At 46.3% G+C, this 23,617-nt stretch overlaps 3 long non-coding RNA genes across 4 annotated transcripts; 1 reads left to right on the top strand and 2 right to left on the bottom strand.

The window, feature by feature from the left end:
* Positions 1-7,858: 7,858 nt before the first annotated feature.
* Positions 7,859-11,505, bottom strand: LOC138242724 (uncharacterized). 2 transcript variants are annotated; one of them, XR_011191681.1, is made up of 3 exons: positions 11,252-11,505; positions 9,995-10,056; positions 7,859-8,445 (listed from the first exon to the last, which is right to left on the bottom strand). It is a non-coding gene; the product is annotated as an uncharacterized lncRNA (long non-coding RNA). The 2 variants fall into 2 exon arrangements; XR_011191682.1 differs by lacking the exon at positions 11,252-11,505 and adding an exon at positions 10,181-10,996.
* Positions 11,506-14,267: 2,762 nt separating this feature from the next.
* LOC138243115 (uncharacterized) lies at positions 14,268-20,073 on the top strand. Its single transcript, XR_011191977.1, has 3 exons — positions 14,268-14,588; positions 18,832-19,117; positions 19,391-20,073. It is a non-coding gene; the product is annotated as an uncharacterized lncRNA (long non-coding RNA).
* On the bottom strand, positions 15,656-22,574 carry LOC138243116 (uncharacterized). The gene is made up of 3 exons (XR_011191978.1): positions 22,258-22,574; positions 21,896-22,031; positions 15,656-17,629 (listed from the first exon to the last, which is right to left on the bottom strand). It is a non-coding gene; the product is annotated as an uncharacterized lncRNA (long non-coding RNA).
* Between the last annotated feature and the right edge of the window lie 1,043 nt (positions 22,575-23,617).

Here is a 23,617-nt window from a genome sequence, read left to right as displayed (position 1 = left end):
CCAGGGTATTGGCTTTAACAAACTGTGTGAGCAGCTTGTTCCACACCCCCACCACCCTTTGTGTAAAGGAGAGCCTCGAGTTTGCGGTTTTCAACACTCTTCTCTGTAGTTTCCACTGCGGCCCTCTGGTGTCGATGTCTCTGATTGGGAAGACAGGCCCACCGTCTATGCCTGCGCTCGACAGTCGATGTTTTTTTTATTTCCTATTAGCACCGCATACGCTGGTGTCATTGATCTTTTTACCTTGAGTGACCGAAGGTTTTCGATGTCCAATGCGGATCTGTGCTCATTTAAAAAAAAAAAGAGGACAGACATTTCATTCGGGCTGAGCGGTGTCTCTGTGGCTGAGGATCTGCGTCTGTGACTGGAAGGTTGCTGGTTCAAATCCCATGGCCAGTGGAGGAATCCTACTCTGTTGGGCCCCTGAGCAAGACCCTTAACCCCAACTGCTCCAGGGGCACTGTACAATGGCTGACCCTGTGCTCTGACCCCAAGCTCCTCTCCCTGTCCGTGTGTCTATGTATCATGGAGAGCTAGCTGGGGTATGTTAAAGAGATAATTTCCTAATGCGAGAAATTGTAAAGAGTTAATAAAATGATGCTATTTAAAAGATGAATTGCGACGGCTAATGAAGATGAAGCTGGGTCATATATTACTGTTTTTCTTGCTCAGAGGCAGCGGTGCAGAGCGAAGGGCGGGCTTGCAGCTCCCCTGCCTGCTGATCCTGTCTGCCCTCCTCTCCTCGGTCTGCGTCTTCTACGTCTTCCACAGAGGGGGTAGGCAACGTTTTTTTCATTTTGTGTCTGCCCTGTTAAGGTCAGGATCTCGCCCAGCTGTGTCTGGAGAGAAGCCAGGGTATCGGCTTTAAAAACATGGCTCAGCGGCTTGTTCCCCCCTCCCACCCCCCTTTTTGTACAGAAGTGCCTCGTGTCCTGACTGGAGGATCTCGCCCAGCTGTGCCCTGAGAGAAACCAGGGTACTGGCTTTAACAACATGGCTGAGCAGCTTGTTCCACACCCCCACCACCCTTTGTGTACAGAAGCAACTCCTGTCCTGACTGGAGGAGCTCATCCACCTGTGTCTGGAGAGAAGCCAGGGTATTGGCTTTAACAACATGGCTGAGCAGCCTGTTCCCCACCCCCACAAGCCTTTGTGTAAAGACGTGCTGCATGGCACACTGCTTGTGGTTTGGCTTGGTCCCGCTTCTGTGTATAGACTTAAAGAGACGTTAACTCGAAGTGAAAGGGAGGTCTTAATCTCCCCACACCGAAAAAAATAAGTCATTTTATTTCTGTTTGTGTCTTTTCAGCAAAATGCGGACGACAAACCTAAAAGGCATGAGGGAGAATCCCAGCTTCGGCAGTCGATATTTGTTTTTCCTGAGACGACCTGAACTACCCCCCAACAGAACACGGCACACCGGACCCTCTACAATATAATCCGCCCTTGCACAAACCCGCAGAGCTGCAGGTCAGCGCGGTATCCCTCCTCATGCCCGCCGCTGCACACACACACACACCCACCGGAAATGCCTCTTCTTTACCAGAGAGCTGACTGGAAGTCGAGAGCATGTCAGAGTAAGAGTGAGGGCCGCTAGCGGCGAACCTGTTTTCTTTCTTTTTTTAATGCAAAACCAAAAAGAAGGATCTGAACACGAGCCTTTTATTGCGCTGGGCTCTGGGGCTAGGTGGAAAGGGGGGGGATTATTTTTAACACAATTACGTGCTACTACTAAGATTCCTGCATTTTCTATTGATTCTACGCGCTCCTTCCATGTGAAATGAAACACCCCATGTCGCGACAGGCTCGGCTGCAGGAAAGACGGGCTTTAGTTCTGTTTAAAACAAAAAAGAATACCCGCCTGTAGGTGACTTTCGCTCTGCAGAAGAGCTTTGTCATGGTCTAAGCAGTCAGGATGCTACTCTGCGGTTTTTAAAGCGCCGTTCCAGGGGGTCTGCAGTAATTGTTCTCGCTTGTTGTGGACTCCTTCCTGTTTCTTACTTTTTGACGTCGGAAAAAAAAATCAGTTCCCCCCCAGAGAATCGTTACCTCTTGTTACTTTTGAGCCGGTGCAAGATGTCATATGAAAAAGGAGCACGTGTTTATCTGTGTTCATCTGTGGATGAAAACGGGTAGTTTGGACGTGTACCAAAACAAAACCGCCCCTGCTTTCACGCTTATCACGCGGAAATACAATAGGACTGAACCTCAAACAACAAATCACTCCTGTCTGTCTTGTTGGGTCGTGAGTGGTTGATTGGTTCCAGGGGCTCATCCAGCTGTGTCTTGAGAGAAGCCCGGGTATGGGCTTCAACCACAGGGCTGGGCAGCTTGTTCCACACCCCCACCACCCTCTGTGTAAAGATGTGCCTCCTGTCCCATCTGTGTCTGGAGAGAAGCCAGGGTATCGGCTTCAACCACGGGGCTGGGCAGCTTGTTCCCCACCTCCACCTCCCTTTGTGCAAAGTAGCACCACCTGCTCTCTGTCTGAAATGCACTTCCTTTGTGCCCTCTTGTCCATGATTCAGTATTCAATCTGAAGAAGCCAGCTGGACTGATGTGGCCAGTGACCTTTAAGGATTTAGAAAATTTGTATCACATTCCTCCCATTCACCTCTGTTTGAGAATAAAGAGATCCAGTTACTTATCCCTTCTTTTCAGCACAGAAATGTATCCTATGTGGTCCCAGAGCAGCGATGTCTTTTTGAGTAAAATCATATGTGGCATTCTCACCAAGGTGTGGACTATGGCGGCGTGCAAGTGGAACATTGCGTGGTTTTGTTTTTTGCAGCAGGTACCCTTGTGTATGAACGCACATTTCTGCACTGTACCGGGGCATCTGTGAACAGGAAGTTGCCGTCATAGAAAGACCGAGGTTGTTGCATTCCTCGCCGCCTGCAGCAGAGGAATACGTGGGGGGGAAATTAGACGAATATTAAGATCTGGTCATGTACATGAAACGGGTTTGTGTGTGTGTGTACACTGCCCCATGATGGAGATTCGCTAGTCGTTCTCCAGAAACAGCAGTGAAACGGGGATCAGGGGGCAGGAGTGGACGCTCAGAGGGTGTGCGTTTTGGAAAGGAGAACGAGTGGCGCTACTTTACACAAAGGGTGGTGGGGGTGGGGAACAAGCTGCCCAGCCGGGGTGTTAAAGAGGATCGCCTGGTGCCCGTCAAGACACAGCTGGATAAGATCCTCCAGTCAGGACAGGACAGAGAAGGCGCTTCTTTACACAAAGTTTGGCGGGGGTGGGGAACGGGCAGCTTTAACATCCTGTGTTGTCCAGCCCCACCTGTGTGTGTGTCTGTCTCCCTGACTCTGACAGAAGCTTCGCAGGGCACCAATGTCCTCTGCTGTCCCATCCTCTGCTTTTTGCTTCGCTGGACTACCGAGGGGCTGAGTTAGTGTGCAGCCACATGAGTGGTTTAATCACCTATCTTCTCCATATCTCTAAATACTGAGCTGCTCCTGCCTGATCTCTCTCTCTCTCTCTCTCATCTTCATTAGCCAGAGGTGTGCTCACTCTGTGGACTCCGATTCTGAGTGATAGCAGTATCTATTTTTTTTCCTCAATTGAATGCTGACTGAAATCTCCACATCGATAGATAGATGGGGATGGTAGGTGTGTGTGTGCATGTGTGATCCTGTAGAGTAGAAGTTAAGCCGATAGACACGTCATCGGAAGATTCTGGTTTATTCTTACTGACAGAAACGGATTGGTAAGTGAAGAGATGGGGTTTGTGGCATGGGTGGTGTAGGTTTGAGCCTTGCACCCAGCTGGTGGGGGGTTCAAGTCCTGCCTGAGTCTGCAGGTTTGTTGTCAAGTCCTGCTGATATTAAAAGGTTGATAAATAAAGAGATTAGACTTTCTGTGTGTGTGCCTTTATAGAGTATAGGTTTAGACTGTGCATCTCCTAGATGTGTGGTTGCAGCCTCAAATCCTACCTGAGACCTGTGATTTCATTTCAAGCAAATTCTTACTAATAGTAACACATTGATAAGTAAAGAGTTTAGTGCTGTGGTGATATGGGCCTATAGGGTTGGGGGTTAAGACATGTTCATACATAAACAAAAGGGGGGTCTATGTCAGGGTGGGTCTGTAGAGGAGAGATTAAAATATGGGGTTCTGGTCTTGCATGCTGCAGCCTGTCTGTTTTCAAGTTCATTCTTACTGACATCAACACATTGATAAATAAAGAGATTGATCTCTTGTATGTGGGCAGGCTTGTAGCATAGTGGTTACATCCCTAGATTTGGGAGTGGGTGGTGGGTTCAAATCCAATTTAAGCCCTGATCTTCACTTTAATTCTTACTTAAATATCAGAACCTTCATAAATAATGACACTGAGGTCAGGGGAACATGGTGCTGTGGTTTGGAGTTTAATGCTCTGTGCTCATAGGTGTTAAGGTGTGGGCTCAAATCCTGGTTAGAAAGGGAGCTTTCTTTTCAATTTCTGACTTTCAATTTCTGTAGAGTAGGGGTGAAGGCTTTGCACTCATGTTTGGCAGGTTGTGGGTTCAAATACACCTCCAAGTGTCATTTTCAGTTACAGTCTCCCAGAGAGGGGCACATTGATAAGGAAAGAGATTGGAGATGACCTGGTTTGGCCCTTTAGTTAGTAAAGGCTGTGGGCTTGTAACTCTGGGAGTGTTGGTTCAAATCCTGCCTCAGGACCAGGGGTTTCTTTTCAATTACACTCTTAATAAGAGTAACACGTTGATAAGTAAAGAGAATGGGTCTGTGAGTGTATGTCTTTGTAGAGTAGGGGTTAGGACTCTGGGCTTGTGGTTGTGTGGGTGTGGGCTCAAATCCTGGCAATAATTGCATGTTGTTTGTCAGTATAATTCTTAGCAACAGTAACACACTGCTAAGTGAACAGATAGGGGTTGAGCTTTTAGGCTCAGAGGTTAGGAGTCTGGGCTTGTGGCTGACTGGTTGTAAGGAGGAGAGAGTGAGTGGGTAGCAGGGACAGAGCAGAGTATCTAGATTAGCCCAGGGTGAGGGGCTCTGGGGTTCACATTCTACTGAATATGTTGATAGTTTTTGAAAATTTTCAGTAGAAGGTAAACCCCAGAACCCCTCACCCTGGGCTCATCCAGTTACTCTGCTCTCTCTCTCCTCCTTACCCAGTTACCTGCCCCTGCCACTGTCACTGCTCACTCCTGAGCTCAGCACCCAGCCTGGTCTTGAACCTGGGAGAACAGTCTTTTACCTTCTCTTCTATTGATCCCCCCACCTACCCTTATAGTTCCCCTGACTTATCAACACCTTTCTGTCAAGAAGGACTAAACTACAAGCAGACCTGTTTCAGCAAGATTGTAACCCACAACCACCAGACTGTGAGCCCATAGCCTCAACCTTCACACTATGGAGGCACACACTCACAGCGCCACTCTCTTCACACTTATCAGTGTGTTGACATTTCAGGAAGACTTAAACTGAAAACAGACCACAGGTCTCAGAGAGGGTTTGAACCCACAACCAATCAGCCATAAGCTCAGTCTTAGCCTCTACTCTACAAAGGCACCCAGACATAGACCCACTCTCTTTCCTTATCAGTGTGTTATTCTTATAAAGAATGTAATTAAAAATAAACACCTGGCTTGAGGCAGGATTTGAACCCACACTCCCAGAGTTACAGACCTACAGCCTTTACCGACCCTCTATAGCACCACACTGTCCCATCCCCAATCTCTTTCCTTATCAATGTGTCCTTCTCTGTGAGACTATAACTGAAAAGGAAACCAGGGGTGCAAAGCAGGACTTGAACCCACAACCCTTGAAAGCAGCCTCACACTCTTCACCACCACACCACAGGGCCAGACAACCATTAACCCACTCGAATGGAATTGGAAAGAATCATTAAGGCCCCCATAGGATTCAAACCCACAAGTCATGAGCCTAGAGACTCTTCTATAGAGTCACACAGCCACAAGAAATTTAAGTAATGATTAAAATGGAACTAAAGCAGGAGTCACAGACAGGATTTCAACCCACAACCACCCTTCCCTGAGCTTGGGGCCGTAACCACTATCTTAAAGGGCTGCACAGCTACTACCCCCAATCATTTTATTTATCAGTGTGTTGATGTCTGAGAGAATTGAAGTGAAAAGAAACACATGGTATTCAAACCTCCACCCTTTTAGCTAGCAGCATGGAGTTTTAACCACAACACTATAGGGCCACGTGCATCCCAGTCCCCTCTTTTTATTTATCAGTGTGTTCATGTCAGGACACATTAAACAAAAACCAAAATCCACCCATGATTCAAACCCAGAACAATCCAGCCATAGGTCCAGAACCTTAGGCATTACTCTATAGGGCCATGCACCCTGATCACCTATCGCTTTATTGATCAACGTGGTAGTACACCTGAGCTTGAAAGCAAAGCTCACATAACTCCCAGCGTTTGAACCCCTGATGCATCAGCTAAGAGTATAGATCCCTCCCTATGCACTACTCTATAGGACAGCAAACAAAGCACCCGACCTTTATTGACTCATGTGTGAATGTCAAGTAAGAATGGAAAATAAACCTCCTCTATTACCAAGGACTGGAACCCACAGCTCCCGGGCTACAAGTCAAGAGCTCTTCCCAATGAGCCCCAATGTCTTCTTGGTCTCCTATCCAACTGTCAGCCGTCACTTGTATTAAATATCTCTCTTATATCTCTTCTTTTATTCTGCAGCGGTTATGTGGCTGAATATCGGGGGGGCAGACTAACTCAAATCGACGTGTGTGTTCGCCTTGAGCAACGACAGACCCATGTCCAGCGCCGTCTTGCTTGAGCTTGGTGCAACTCACACCGCCCCGCTCCTCTTTATCGTTTTCATCCTAAATCTCTCCTGCGGTCACAACCCTCGTGTCTTCTGTTGTCGGAAGTTTTCTCCGTGCTGCCCAGCGCCGCTTGCTACCGGCGACTGCCGTCCTCCGACACCTGACAGGAGAGAGGCCACTGACCCGCGGCACAGGAGGAGGGACTCGGTTTCGCGAACGAGGCGTTCTGATTGGACGAACTCGCGTGGCTACTTATACCCGCTTTTCTTATTGGATGGCTCAGTCACTTCACCCACACAGGACGGGTAACCGCCCCTATTTAAATAAAAGAAATGGACCAATAGGAGAGTCGGTCAGCCCCCCGCAGCCACACCCCCCTCAGAGCGCTGCTCTTGTGACGTCAGTTCTCCAGCAGCCAGAGAGGAGTTGAGCTCTGCTCCTACAAATGTTCACATGTAGATAATATGCTGTCCAACCTCGACGCGCCAGATTTAATTAAAAAAAATAACATTCTAGATCGAGACCTAGTTATCAGGCGTTAAAAACGCAATGAGGAGCCCAGAGAATCATGCAAAACCCATTACCAGTCCAGTGACGACTGACTGGTACCGCCGAGACCCAGACGGAACCGGTCTCTCCAGACAGCCTGTGCCGAACTGGGTCCTATTACGGCCGTGACGGCTCAGATAATGAGCTTCTGCGGGTTTCAGACCGGACTGACGTTACGAAGCGGCTTGCGGGACTGACTCAGGTGAACGAGCGGGTTTAGGAGAATAACTCCAATGACACTATCCCGGAATTCTGCCCTGAGTCACTGTTTACAGTGTTAATACACAGCCGCTCTTCGCGAAATAAATAAGATCAAGCTCAGTCTAGGAAACCTTTCGCATTAAACCACAAGAGCGCGCCACAGGTGCAAAAGCAGACTAGTTTTCCCAATTACTGCATTTTCTATCTCAAAGACGTTTTTATATGTGCAGCCCAGAAAGATACAACTTTTTTCAAAACACAAATTCATTAAAAAATAACAGTCGGGAATGGAAAAAGTCAGGATAAAGGCATATACAGCATGAGACACTTTCAAGAGGGAAATTATTTACTCTCAAGTACAAATTGTGCACATTTGACTAATAACGTTCCATAAAAACATCGGAGGTCCGGATATTTTCGCGATCCTTATCAACAATTGTTCTTAGTGCTACAAGAATGGAAACAAATTAGATCAGGAATATGGGCCGCTTGGCAGTTTGTAGCTAATTGATCCAAGAGTCTTATTTTTAACCCCGATTCCAGTCCAATCTTGTGTTCATTTACTCAGAGCTTCATGGTTGGTAGGCTCTTGCCTGCCAGGATCTCTGAAGGACAAAAAAAAAAAAAAACATCTCTAGCTGCTTATGAAGAGTCCCATTCTTCCAAAAATATAATGTAAACGATCATATTGTGTTTCGATAGAAATCTGCCCTGAGATATATTTTTTTACATTTAATAAATAAAAATTAGTTCAGTTGAATGTAATTTATTGAGGTTGTGCTCTGACATAGCGCCCATCCGCTTTCCAGAAGAAAAGGAGCTGCTCTGGGGGGATTCCGGATGCAGGGGTCCCATCACAGTGGAGAGTGACCTCGTCGCCGACTCTCACAGACACATCCGCATCTGCAGACGATGCTGGGAGACAATGAGGACGGAGCAACATCAACGAGAGACAAAGGTCCTTCAATCCAGTTTGAAAGAGTGTGATCATAGGAAACACAGCGAGACACTCCTGTACACTATTCACGAGAAACTATGCCTTTTGACTCCAATTTAAAAGGGTGTGATCATGCTAAACACCAGAGACTCCAGGCAAAGCTTACACAGTGAGACACATGTGAGACAACACATTTTTACTCCAGTTTAAAAGAGTGTGATCAGACAGATCAGGGGAAACTGGTACACTGTTCACCTCCATTTCTAACCGACTGGAAAAATTCTTGAATGAAACTAGGATTAATTCATTCAGGGTCTTGTTTCCTATGGAAGCTTATTGGCGCCACAGAGGAAAAAAAATTAACTCATTTATACGAGAAAGTTATTCAGTTTAAACACAATAGTTAATTTGTGACCAATGTCACCTCCTATATTAACACTGTGCATTTCATTGTACTGTATGTGCAATAATATTGCCCCATGTTGGGGAACTACCATCTCTTCTAACCCTGGATATCAGAAGCGGTTGCATCTATGATAAGCTGGACTAGGCACTTGTGTCAATTTTCAGTTTTTGCTGCTCAGTCTCTTTCAGAAGATGAAACAGTGTAGATCAAGGCAAACCCAAACACACCTCCAGTGTATCTGGCAATAGTCAACAACATTATTTCATTTATTTCAATAAGAATAAGAATACTGATAAATCTTTGTAAAAACTTATATTCACCAACCAAAAACAAATGTGAAGTTTGATTAGCCGATTCTCAAGGAGTTCTTAGTTAATAATTGTCATATTAATGGTCACTTATTTAATATCATGAGAAATGAGATGTGTGATTTCATTTACTATCCTATTAACTTCTACACAACACCATTTAGGGTTTTAAAACATGCAGATATCCCCTAAACATTTTTATCTGCAGCACAAATCCAACTGGATAAATATTTTTTAGAAAAAAAAACTTTAAAACCGATACACTGCTGAAAAATACACCTCTCGCACACAAATTATTCTGAATTTATCCCCAAACCTTATTAAATATTAAATGTATATTTTCACAGGTTCAATTCTTATTTTGTAAGAGATTATGGAAAATAAAGAGTGCCCAGTCTGAGTGAGAGATCAGAGGTGTGTCCATCATGCAGGGACAGTGTGAGAGGGAGAGATCAGAGGCATGTCCAGCGTGCAGGGACAGTGTGAGAGGGAGAGATCGGAGTTGTGTCCAGCGTGCAGGGACAGTGTGAGAGGGAGAGATCGGAGGTGTGTCCAGCGTGCAGGGACAGTGTGAGAGGGAGAGATCAGAGGTGTGTCCAGCGTGCAGGGACAGTGTGAGAGGGAGAGATCAGAGGTTTGGTCAGCGTGCAGGGACAGTGTGAGAGGGAGAGATCAGAGGTGTCCAGTGTGAGATTCTGTGATCTGGGGCTCCTCTGGTCAGTACAGGTCAGGTGTGCCAAGAGGGGATTTGTGAATTGTTGAGAGTGAAAATCAACAGGAAATATAAATTTGTGAATGGAAATTGATACTCACCCTCTGTCAGTGCAAGCAAAAGAAAGAAAACCAACACAGGAAGTCGCATCGTAAGATTCACCCTGGGGAAAGAGACAAGGGACCTTAAAGAGGGAACTACCATGTTTTTTTATATATCAGGGTTAGAAAGATACTGTTTGCTGATGTAAAACAGGAACATATAAAACCTCTAATTTCCTGACTTACACTGAATCGCCGCAGTGTTCTGTGATTCAGAATGAATCGAGGGAAACACAACTGCCAGTGAGGTGGAGCGGCCCTGTGACACTGTCCACTCAGGCTTGTGGATCTGTCTCTTTTAATCCAGTAGAAATCCTGCTCTTGACTTCCAAATGGATTTGCCCACCAATATGTTTCATTCTTAATTCAGCCTGCAGATCATGCTGGAACAATTCTATGTGAAACGTCTGCTGCACAACCTGGACGTATTCGCTCGCACATCCGTACATCTGTCATCACAGGGACTAGTGAGCAGGAAGGGCCGCATCACAATTTGTTGGGATTCTCAGTCGTGCCCATGGCGAGACCAGGGGTTTGCCAGAACATAGCGACCTACAGTACTTTCACAAAATTCACGATTCTGTGCCGTATTTTGAAATTTGTACAATGTTTCTATACCTACAATTAATTTATTTTGTCAGAGATTTAATAACCGGTCTGAGAACCTGGGACTGCAGTTCCTCTTTAATGTAGCCTGGTAATCTAGGTGTAACACAGGTGTCCCCCGCTACCAGATGCAGTACTCAGGTCCTGTGCCATTCCAAGAAACCCCCTGGAGACCCTCCAAATGCATATTCTTGATTTCTCAGAAAATAAGAGATCCCCACTCAGAGCCTGACCACACAGCCATCCCGTCTGAATTCTCTGTAAATCTGTGCTCTGCTGCAACACACCTGGAGATTCGGTTATGAAGGAATCTATGCATTATTTCATTCTTAAAGCTTATTTTATCAAACACGTCGCGATGTTAAACCGTTCTGTGACCACCATGTTGTGAGATTTCCAGGAGCGACGCCTTTAATGAATTCTCATCTCTCCCTAAGAATGCAACGAGTTTATCGTATTTTAACAGCAGAACGTTGAATTCAGACGCCACAAACTGGAGTCTAAAACAGAGACCGTCGTATTTGTCAAAGTAAGGAGACTGGTTGGTAAAATATCTACACTCTGTCATTGACAAATCTGGCAAATGACTCCACTGGTCCACTTTTCTGTGTCAGTATAAACTACAGAACGACAGACGTCGCTTTGCCTCACCTCCCCGCCCGGCTGCAGGTCTCCAGCGCTCAACACCGGCTCTATCTTACTCATTACTTCTGCTCTGTTGCTTTAAATGTCACCGCGCTACTTTTCACCAGTTTTAAACCTCCGTGCACGGGCTGCCTGAAGCCGCAAGGAAGAAAGTAACTATTCATCCTGTCTGAAGCCCACAACCCAAACTAAAGGAAGTTTTTGGTCAGACATCCAACTCCTCCAAGATGCACTCAACTTCCACGCTAGTTTCTATCATGTTGTCTGACAGCAGCGAGGTGCAGATTTATGCCATTGTGATTGGATAAATCTAGAGAAGCCCTACACCTCCGCCGTTGTGATTGGATGAATCCAGACAAGCCCCAACACGAACATTTAGTAACCTTGAACTCGCTCTCTCTCTCTGCTCATGGAGATTAGAAATTGTACTAGAAAAAAAAATGAGTATATGGAATTTCCCTCCCAAGTTGGTTTTTCCATATAAACGTGATATGGAATTTTTGTTAAAATGTCACTTTGACATTAGTAGAATTCCTCTTAAATTATCTAACTTTCTTAAACAAGTTCTATTGTTTTTGGTTTTAATATATAAGCATAACTTTTCACCATATACATATTGTATTTGGAATCATAAAGATAGAGGGTATCAAAATAAAAGCATTTTTATTCCGATTTGGTATGATAACAAAATCTGGCTAGTGGCCCAATTGTGTGTTATCTGTATTTTGTAATAATGAGAATGAATCTTTGTTACCTTTCTTTCTTAACTGCAGATAAACAAAACTGTTTGGGATAGATTTGCAAAATGGTATTTTCCACAGAGGTCAATGGTCTAATACTGCCCCCTCTATTCATGCTTTTAAAGTTGAATTCCTTTTTTTAATTTAAATTCTATTAGAAATTTAAAGAATCAAAAGGGGAGACATATGATGGAAATATGTACGTAAAAAGTATCATGTTTTAGCTTTTACAATTGGGAATTCTTCTGGCTGTCAAGTGTCTATTTCTATTTTAAAATTCTGTCTCCTTTTTTTGTCTCCAGTCACTAGAAGCGTTGGCTGCCAAAATAATGTCAGCAGATCTTAAGAGTGTTTTGGATGAGGCAGTTAAAATAGTCAACTTCATAAAGAGCAGGCCTGTACAGTCACACTTACTTCGAGTGCTATGTGAAGAAATGGGTAGTGATCATGTTCAGCTTCTTTTGCACACCGAGGTTCGATGGCTTTCTCGGGGCAAGGTGCTTACTCGGCTTTTTGAGTTGCGTGATGAAGTAAGAATTTCTTTTATCCGACTCAGAATTTGAGCTCTCAAATCGTTTCAATGATTTCGAGCGGCTCGCTAAATTGGCTTATCTTGCGGAGATTTTCAGTCACTTAAATGGACTCATCCTTGGTCTTCAAGGTAAAGCAGTGACGATTTGTCACGTCCGAATTAAAATAGTATCCACAATAAAGAAATTGGAAATGCGGCCAAACGTGTCGATCGGTCAAACTACGACTCGTGCGAAAATGTGTCAGATTTTCTTACAAAAGAACAAATGCAGCTACCAGCCTCTGCCACAGAGTTAATTACAGAGCACCTGCAAAGTTTGACGACCCAACTGCGCGACTACTTCCCGGCTCCAGATGTTCGGTTCAGCTCGATTGAAAATCCTTTTGTGAGTTTATGCGAAGTGCCCCTCGCAAGTTTGAGCACAAAGGAAGACAGTCTATCCTGTGACAGTGCTTTAAAATTGATTTTTTCAAAGAAATGCTTAACCAAGTTTTGGCTTCATGTTACTTCGGAGTGTCCTGGTCTTTCAGACAGCAGTGACATTTTTGATGCCGTTTCCGACAACATATCTTTGTGAAACTGGAGTTTCTGCGCTGGTGGCACTAAAGACCGAATACAGTAGCTTAATATTGAGCCAGACCTCTGCTTGCAGCTTTTCTCTCTGGCGCCCGACCTCCACCATTTGTTATCTGTCAGAGAGCACCAGCCCCCTCACTAAACTAGCCAGTAAGAAGGCGCTCTTGAGTAATTGTTCTGATAGTTATGGTGCATATTTTTCTCTCAACGTCTTCATATTGTAACGCAACGGGGGCTCAAGCGGGCGCCCTTGCCGCATTAGGTTTACTAATGGACTTCCGCGTCTCTCTGCAGCGACCTAGCCCCGTGAGCCAAAGAGAGATCTCTCCACAGCCCAGTAGCTGTGGTCCTGCTATCACAGGGAAGGGCGGTGACGTCACCCGCTCTGGTACGCCGGCTCTTACACACACTGCTTGTCGGCCGTTAGCGTTACACTCTCCCCCGCTTAAATCGCCGTCCCCGGCGAAGGGCTATCCCGCCCCGCTTCTGACACCAATGTAACGCAACGGGGGCTCAGGCGGGCGCCCTTGCCGCATCTGGTCGGCCCCATCCCTACTGGAGGCTCGAACCCGGGACTTCCGCGTCTCTCTGCAGCGACCTAGCCCCGTGAGCCAAAGAGAGATCTCTCCACAGCCCAGTAGCTGTGGTCCTGCTATCACAGGGAAGGGCGGTGACGTCACCCGCTCTGGTACGCCGGCTCTTACACAGCGCCTGTCGGCCATAAGCGTTACAATATGTTCATTGGCACAAACCGGCTACCTCGCACTTCTGGAAAAAATGTTGTTTTGTTTTTGACAAGGCTAACGTTTCATCATACCATTATTAGATATCATCAAAAAAGAGCTGTACTGGTGCCTTAGTTTTTAAATATTTTTTTATGTTATTTATTTGTGAGGTGCTGACAGGACTCCTTCTGTAATCAATAAACGGTCTTTGTAAAGCCATGTTTGTAGCTTGTATATGCGTATTTTCTCTGATTACTGGTGTCGATTAGGCTACTGGTGAGGTTTAGAGCTAGCCCGTTTCAAAACGGTGAGGACGGGCTGGTCCTTGTGTTGGCCGCGTAAGTTTTTATGGCTGTAATAGGTTGGGAACCTCTGCTCTAGCGTATAGAAACGTATTGTAAAAATAGAAGAGCGGTCACGCCCTGTTGGCATGCAGTGGGGCTGCGGCGCCTGCGCAGTGGAGACGTGCGCCATTGCTGATTGAGACGGTGGAGGTTCCCCGACTCCTCACTGGGTTTCTAGAAAACACCCAAGAAGGAACTGCTTCACAGCGGAGTGAGGGGAAAAAAGAGAGAATATGAAGAAAGGGAAACGAACGACGGGGCTCAGGAACAGATGCCAAGCCGCAGAGATGCAAAGAGTTCGGGAGCTGCACAAACCAGCCTGCCGGGGTGTCTCTCACTCGTCTGAGTGCTTCTGGGGCCCTTCATCTGGGGCCTTTACACATCTTGTGATGTTTTAACACTGGAGAAACTGTCCCCTCGGGGCAGGTAGGTCACCTTTCCTTTTCTTGGATTTGGTCAGGGTGCGTAGGCCCCAGGCACTTGCACTCCGAAATGTTGCAAAAAGATGGGTGAACGCTGCAGTGGCTTCCGAGATATCTCTTCCGTTGTTCTTGCGCATAACACGGGAGTCCAGGTCGACGGCATGATTTTATGACGAACAGAGCAACGTTTACTTGTAAGGTGGCGCTCGTATCCTTTTTTTATATTAAACAATTAAATTATAAATAATTTACAAATACAACCAGAGGATCAGAAACGGGTACAAGAGGAAAAAAAAACAAAACATTTAACCGCCAGACGTAATGAAGTAAATTATGTGATCAAGTCACAAAATTAAAGTTAAAAAAATAAGGTTACTTAATAATAGATGTAAGAGCTCGGAGCATTATAGGGAGGGACCGATCAACGTTTTGTGAGGCCGATCGCCGATTTTATGATCCCTGGGTGTGTGTGGCGTGTTACTATCCAGCCCAAGACGCACAAGATGGTAGAATGGTTTTATTAGCAAGACGGACGATTGTTGCAAGCAGCTCACATGAAGTGACAAGCAGCAGGTTAACGGTCCTTTTATCTAAGGAAGATGACCATAATCCGAAGAGTATTTTTTTTTATTTCTTTCGAGATGGAGGCTTGCTGGTGGCATCCTGCCTGTTACAGCACCTCTGTGTCTTTTTTGTCGTCTTTTCTTTTCTTTCGGTTGGTGTTAGTGTTTTTCTTTCTTTTCTTTGCCGGCGGGTCGATTTGCGATCACACAACAAGATGGATACTAGGGAGTCGAGATACTACTTTTTGGCTGTTACTCGGACCACTGTTTGCTTCCGGTTGTAATGCAGATAGCTGCAGAGTAAGTGTTTACACACGTGACGCGCTGGGAGCACTGGTGAGGAGGCGGAGGGAGTGTAGAGCATGCAGTATCGTGTGTTTAACTGAGATGTGGCTGCAGGAACAGATAGATAGATAATACTTTATTAATCCCGTAGGGAAATTGATGTGTTACAGCAGTCCAGCCCAAGACAAGCAAAACAGTCATCAGAATAGTTATGAAACAAAAGACAAACAAAATAATTAAAAATAAATAAAAACATAGGTGTGTGGAAAATGTGCTGATCATAGTCACTGTAAAAATAATAAAATCTGTGCAAAATGTGCATAGGTTTACACAGACTGATTGTCCAAAAAGTACAATGGAGTAAACATGCTGTCCATAGAGGAGCAAATGAAGGGCTAACAGTCCTAGCCTAGGGCAGCGTTATACACCCTGACAGCCGCCGGGAGGAAAGACCTGTGGAAACGTTCCCTTGAACACCGTTGCTGGAGCAGTCTATTGCTAAATGTGCTCCGCTGCCCAGTAACAGTCCCATGAAGCGGATGAGAGGTGTTGTTCATGATGGCTGTGAGCTTGGTCAGCATTCTCCTTTCAGCCACCACCTCCATGGGGTCAAGGCTCATCCCCAACACAGTCCGGCTCTACTAACCGGGGAGAAGCCATCAGTCCCAGAGGAGCTGAGGAGGAAACGCCGAGGCTGCAGGGCCCGGTGCGACACGAAGAGAAGGAGATTTAAGCCCTATCTTCCTTCGATCATTATGGGAAATGTGAGGTCCTTAGTGAATAATAGGGCGGTGCGGTGGCTCTGTGGCTCAGGATCTGCGGCTAGAAGGTTGCTTGTTCAAATCCCGCGGCTGGCAGAGGAATCCTACTCCTTTGGGCCCCTGAGCAAGGCCCTGAACCCCAACGGCTCCAGGGACGCTGTATAAATAGCTGACCCTGCGCTCTGACCCCCAGCTTCTCTCTCCCTGTCTGTGTGTCTCATGGAGAGCAAGCTGGGGTCTGTGAAAAGATAAATCCGTAATGCAAGAAATTGTTAATTGGGCTAATAAAGTGATCTTATCTTATAAGATGGATGTGCTGGGAGCACTGGTGAGGAGGCGGAGGGAGTATAGGGAATGCAGTATCGTGTGTTTGACTGAGATGTGGCTGCAGGAACATACTGTATTCTGGACTCGAAGGCAGACAGAAACGCCACCGAGAGGAAAGGAGGGGGGTCTCGCGGTGCTTGTTCACAACACATGGTGTAATCCTGGACATATTCCTGTAGCCCGGACATTGAACTGATTTGCCATCGGACTGCATCCAAACTATCTTATAATAAAGAATTTTCCCTTTAAAGTGCCCCTTTAAGATGGCAACGCCGGCTGAATGATTAGTACCACTAGAAATCCAAATGTCATCCCCCCATTGACTTTTCCAAAACTGAAAATCAGGCTGATCTTTTGGTGACAAGTAGTTTCTTGTAAAAAAAAATAAAAATAAAAGTCTGCTCTCTTCTTTTTTCAAAATGGAAAAATCGCCTTTCTTTTAACTATATTCCTAATACCTCTGGGGTTAATAGAGGAAATAGAAAAAGACACAAACAATATAGAAAAAACTCTACTTGGGGGGGGGGGAAAGCTACTGAACTGCGAGTTTCAAACCCTTAAAAGTGATAACAACACCACCGTGTTCAGCATTAACCGCGTTCATAACCGCTACAGGGAGATCTCTTGGGCTGGACAGTCACTGGCCACGGATCTCTTTCCCACAGCTGGTCCCTGGTGTGCCTGTCCTCGGCAGACAGATCCTCTGCAATCCTCAGGTCTTTGGCCTTCAGAGACTTGTTCTCTCTGGCCGCTCGCCACAGCATGTCCCTCGTCATCCTTCTGATGAATCCTATAATGATGGCTCTGGGCTTTGCAAGTCCACATGTTGGCTCTCCTGACGCGTTGGACTCTGTCAGTAGACGAAATCCTCCTCCTGGACTGGCAGCACTTTAGCAACGATGTCTTCATTTTGTTGCTCTGCACAGCTTTCAGTTACCTCTGTGTCGATGTCTTTTGCAACCTTTGTTATCGTGCCAAGAACATTTACCTGCACGTCTTCCAGCGACAGGTCGCTTTTCCCCTCTCTTGGCTGCTAGAGTCCTTACAGGTGTGACGGGGGGAGACTCCAGTTCCAGACCCACAATAATAGACCAGATCCCTAACAGAGGCTGTTAAAGAAATGATAGTGAAAAATCTGGAAAACATTACATTTGTCATTAGCATGTCCTGTGGGAAAATTCTTCATCAGAGGAGTAGGACGCAGTCTTGTGCAGATTCAGTGTTTATTGAGATTAATAAGGAAAGCAACATGTGCTGGGTCTGTCCTGCAGAACAGACACGCTCAATGCAAGGGGTACCGAATTCTTATATACAGCACACAGGCCCAGAAACAAAAGTCATATTTCATACTTTTAACATGTCAAATTGCATTTTGTTACATGTCCATGTAGGGGTGTAACCCTGGTGTCCTGGCCAAATTTCCCATTGGCCCTTACCAATCATGGCCTACTAATAATCACCATCTATGAACTGGCTTCATCACTCTGCTCTCCTCCCCACTGAGAGCTGGTGTGTGGTGAGCGGACTGGAGCATCATCCAGGTGGGGCTGCACAGTGGTGGTGGTAGTGGGATTCCCCATTACCTGTAAAGCGCTTTGAGTGGAGTGTCCAGAAAAGCACTATATAAGTGTAGGCAATTATTTTAATTATCATCATCATCATTATTATTATCCCTTTTAACACATGTAGCGGGGCATGTGTTGTTGCAGCCGTTGGTACAAGTCACTTTTGTATGCTCTAACGCATATGTTGAGATAGCCTTTGTTAGCAGATCTTGGGGATCTCACTCGGACTTCTGCAGTATGTTTTGGTAGTGATATTGCAGAGCTGGAAATGTGCAGTGTGAATATTGATCCTGCTTCAGCATGAATGGCAACATTTTGTTTGTAAAGGTTAACACGAAACTGTTTTATCTGTTTATAAACTGTTTTTATTTTGGGAGCTGGAGCCTGTTCTGTCAATCAGTGGGCATAAAGCAGGGTTCACCCTGGGCAGAACACACACAGGACACACATACCCTGGACATGTCCATCACACAGGACACATACAGGACACTCACACCAGGGCCAATTTTCCCAGAAGCCAGTTAACCCACCAGCATGTCTTTGGACTGTGGGAGGAAACCCACATGAACATGCAACCTCCACAGAGACAGCACCCCAGGAACTTGCCCAAGGGCCTTAGTGCTGTGAGGCAGCGATGCTAAACACTGTGCCACAGTGCCACCCAATTTTTTTTGTCATTCTAAAGAAATCTTTCAATCTCATCACCTGTTTCAGAAAGATTGAGTTGGATTGTTTTTTCTTCCCAGCTTACTCAGAAGTCCTCACCCTGCAGCCTGGAGCCTCTCTGTCTGTCCCTCTGTTCACCGGAGAGCCAGTGGAGGTGCTGTTTGACCCTGCAGGAGCTGAAGACTCGACCTGAGTGTGTTCTATCCAGAACAGCACAACCAGCTGTGTCCCCCATTAGAGAGACAGAGTGTCAGTGTGGGACGGCTCTCTGAAACTACGCTCCCCTCACTCCAGCTGATCAGGGGAGCTACACAGTGAGGGACCTTCAGGGAAACACCATCAGCACTGTGACAGTCACTGTGGGAGGTAAGAGGTTTCCTGACAATTTCAGTTCTCTGTAACATTATAAAGGTGCACTGCTCTTGTCAAAATGGTATGTGTGGTAATGGAAACATAAACTTGTTTCTGAATATTGCGTGAGTGTGAGTGTCCAGTGTGCAGGGACAGTGTGAGAGGCAGCGATCAGAGGTGTGTCCAACATGCGGGGACAGTGTGAGATGGAGAGATCTGGGGCTTCCCCATGACCTTTAGATGATGATTGAAAATGGATGGATTAATACAATCTCTCTATTATTGCAGATCCTGACGGTGGAGGGAATTCTCCAATTCTTTTCCTCCAGCTGATCCCTCCCTTCCTGCTGCTCTTCTTAGCTCTGATCTCTGGGCTCCTGGCCTCCAGGAATCGCTGGTGGAAAGGAAGCACAACCTCTGGTGTCCAGGAACTGAACCGTCCAGTCTGAAGGCAGTGCTGTAGATCAGTATTTTACAGAGCAGTATCAGCTTTGCTGTCTTACAGAGCTCTCTGCGTGGCTTTGAGAGCTGCAACTGTTTTTCAAAATGTAGACAGACTTTATAAGCTTGATTTTGTACTACAAATTGAGCTGCTTTGATCTTCTATCCACAGATTCAAAGATTTTTCAAAAACTGGACTGGAATCTGGGTTCAAAATGAGATTGTTGAGTGAATTTGGTATGAAGTGCCAAACGGCCCACATTCCTTATTTGTAAGCGTTCTTGGAGCACAAAAAATACAAATGCTGATATCATGAAAAAATTGACTTGGAATCTTTTTCTGGAAGTTTATTATTAGGTGGATGCATGCATGTATTTATTTGTGGTTTAAGTGCAGTTTGTATTCTAGAGCACAATAATTTCAAAGTACTCTTAAATTGTGTTGTAAACATGTTATATGTAGTGTTGTAAGTGCCTTTAATTGTCACTTTTCTCTGTCTATTCTATAATTTATAAATAAACACTTAATGTAAGTACGAAAATGGTCTTTCTTACTGCAAAGACGTTATTTCTCAATTCGAAGTGCTAAATGGATATCTGGCATGATTGTGGTCTTCAAACATGTAGCTCTGGCGCCCTCTTGTGGGTAATTTGGTGAACTTACGCTTCCCACGCCGAGTTTCGGCCGCTCTTGATTTGAGATGGCGAAGCTCGGCTGTGCGGTATCAATACTGTTAATAATAATAATAATAATAATAATAATAATAATAATTGCTTACACTTATATAGCGCTTTTCTGGACACTCCACTCAAAGCGCTTTACAGGTCATGGGGACTCCCCTCCACCACCACCAATGTGCAGCATCCACCTGGATGATGCGACTGCAGCCATAGTGCGCCAGAACGCTCACCAGACATCAGCTCTCAGTGGGGAGGAGAGCAGAGTGATGAAGCCAGTTCAGAGAGGGGGGTGATTAGGAGGTCATGATTGGTAAGGGCCAATGGGAAATTTGGCCAGGACGCCGGGGTTACACCCCTACTCTTTTTCGAGAAGCGCCCTGGGATTTTTAATGACCACAGAGAGTCAGGACCTCGGTTTTACATCTCATCCGAAGGACGGCACCTGTTTACAGTCCAGTGTCCCCGTCACTATACTGGGGCATTAGGACCCACACGGACTGCAGGGTGAGCACCCCCTGCTGGCCTCACTAACACCTCTTCCAGCAGCAACTTTAGTTTTTCCCAGGAGGTCTCTCATCCAGGTACTGACCAGGCTCACACCCCCTTAGCTTCAGTGGGTTGCCTGTTGTGAGTTGCAGGGCTGCTGTTAACTAACTGAGGGCTGGGTTTCAGGGACAGCGCCGTCTGGTGGCGGGGGCTGGCAGCGCCGTTATTCTCCCGGTCGGGTTCCGCTCGCCGCTGCGTGACGTCTGAGACCCGCCGGACTGCGGTGATGTTCGTTAGCAATAAAACTGCCCCGATTTATTAAGTAAACTAATGAATTGATACAATGACCGGATTACCGGAGCTGTGCTACTGTCCCGGGGCCTGCAGGCGTGTGAGGTGGGCCGGTTCGGTTCAGTTCGGATCGGCCCGGCTCAGCTGGGCCTGAGCTCCGGTGCTGTCCAATTTGGGGGGGGGGGCTCTGGTTCGGGAGAGGCTGTCTGGAGAGACCGGTTCCGTGTGGGTCTCGGCGGGCCAGGTCGTCACTGGACTGGAGATGGGTTCGGCATGATTCTCTGGGCTCTTCATTGGGGTTTTAACGAGTGAGAACTGGATTTGGCAGCGATAGCGCGAGTGATCTGTGCCTAGACTTCAGCTCGCTATCCTCCCTGGGATATTTCTCTCAATAGTCGATCTCAGACATCACCATCGCAGGACTACAGCCCCGGCGTTAATGAGCACCTGTAGGTGTGGTTCTGACGTCACCTTTCTCTCTCATTAGAACACGGGATCCGTGGTGTTGTGGTTCGTTCGCAATTTTAGTTGACTGTTACAATTAGTTGCCCCTTTCGTCCGACATCTTTTTTTTCTGCTAGGTCGTGTCACCAAAATGTCCTACAAATGCTTCGTCCCGAAGGAAATGATCTACACTCCCGCATCAGTTGTGCCGTTTTTACAGTCGCTATGTACAATGCATTTTTTATTATTAAAATCTCAATTAAAATCATGTTTCGTACATACTATGTATACAGATTTACTAATAAGCCTATTATTGTTGCTGTTGTTATTCTGTAAAGCGCTTTGAGAGGCCGCCTTTAAAGGCGCTATATAAAATACAGTGTTATTACTAATATTATTATATAACGCCAGTCATTTTAAAAATGCGAGTTCTATGAGTGTTGTTCATTACCTTGACGCATCTCATTTGGGATTGGGTTATCTCCGGCTGATCGCTCGGTTTTTGCTCGTGTCGGGTTGGAGATGAGCCATCTTCTGCGGCTTCCAACAGGTCTCGGCGATACCGCTGTCCAACAGGTTGCAACCTGCTGCGGGACAGGTGACAGGTGCGTCACGATACAACTCGGCGTTTCTGTTTTGCTGTGTTGTGTTTTCCTGCCGGCGTTTCGCACATCAGCAAACTGCCGGTTTGACCCCCTTCCGCGGGCCACTCTTTAACGCCTCAGTTCTCACCCGCTATCCCCCCACTTTTCTCAGCTCCAGAAATCGACCCCGAATCTGTAAAACCCTTCTGTCTCGGAGCTCGTCACTCACCCCCTTCTGCTGCTGCTGCTGATGATGACGATGGCGATGACGGCAGAAGAAGAGTTTCACCCGCTTTGAAGCCGGCCGGTCCGGACCCGCAACGACCCTCGGCTTAAGTTGTTCTCCGATACTCGCTTCGTTCACCTCCAGCTCGCCCCGAGAAAACTCGAACTTGTCCCTCGGCTGCAGTTGTCTGCGTGTTCCCTCGGCCTGACAGAGCAGATGACGGAGACGCCCACTCTGCTGCCGGATCGCTGGAAGGCGTCTCGGGAGAGAGTTTCTGTTCGTTCTCGGCGCCGCCCTGAAATCTCCAGGATTTGCAATGTTGCTATTTTTAGTTTTTAGCCCTCGTGGGGGCGGTGACACATTTCCCCCCGCTATTCTTAGTTCAAAGGACTCTGCTTTGGGGGAGTTTCTGTTTTTCTGTTGTTGTTCTTTCGTTTCAAACGCGGTTGAACGTATTGAAACAAAGCGGGGCAGCATTTTTACACAACATGAATCATACCCAGTTTCTTCGGACTGTCGAAGACATTTAATGTCGTTCTCCCCCCCTCCCCCTTCGTACGAGGTTCAAGAAGTGTTCTCTGCCGGCGCTTGAGCTTGGGGTCGCTGTTTTGCCTCTCGTTTCTTTTTTCCAAGAGCGGACCGGAGAGACCAGTCAGACTCGAGGATGGGGCAGTATTTTAAAAAATGACAGAATGTGCGCCCGACCGGACAACGCGATACCCCGTGTGCCCACTCGCGTTAAACCCACGTCGCAGGTCAGAGGCGACGGCGTGACACGAGAATGACTTCGACACTGCTACTAAACGAGACTTTCAGTCCCTTCGCTGACTTTTGCTTTTTGTGTTACTGGGTAGGTTGTTTGTGTCCTAAATGTGCCATTGCAATTAGGAGAAATAACGGACTAGTAGCTGGTTAATAATGTACCAGAGGTTCATAAGCACTGCAATGAACTTGCCTGCAGAAAGTTGTCTCCCAACTCCGCACTAAAAATTGTTCTGAACTTGCGAAGAAACCCCAAGTTTATATCTTCTAGAGAACGCTAAAACATTAGCCGTTGAAATGAGAAAACCCGCCCAAAAGAACTAACGCACTTAGCTCATGCAGGTGCATCAGGCTTACATTTACGTGTATTTATTTAGCTCGTGCACATAAATGCAGCCTGTCTTTAAAAAAACAAAATGAATAAATTACCGATGTATTCACTTAACGCGTCTGAAGTATCTCCGTATGATTTAAGTGTGGTTTGATCAAGGAAAAATACAGCGCCCACACGCAGTTGTCTCAAAAACCCAACATTATCACGTGCATTGGACAGATTAATTAATGCACATCGATAGTGGCCCGCATATCAGTGAACCGGTCA

Source organism: Lepisosteus oculatus, chromosome 14, assembly GCF_040954835.1.
Source record: "Lepisosteus oculatus isolate fLepOcu1 chromosome 14, fLepOcu1.hap2, whole genome shotgun sequence".
Taxonomy (NCBI): domain Eukaryota; kingdom Metazoa; phylum Chordata; class Actinopteri; order Semionotiformes; family Lepisosteidae; genus Lepisosteus; species Lepisosteus oculatus.
This window is presented reverse-complemented; position numbering and strand designations above follow the sequence as displayed.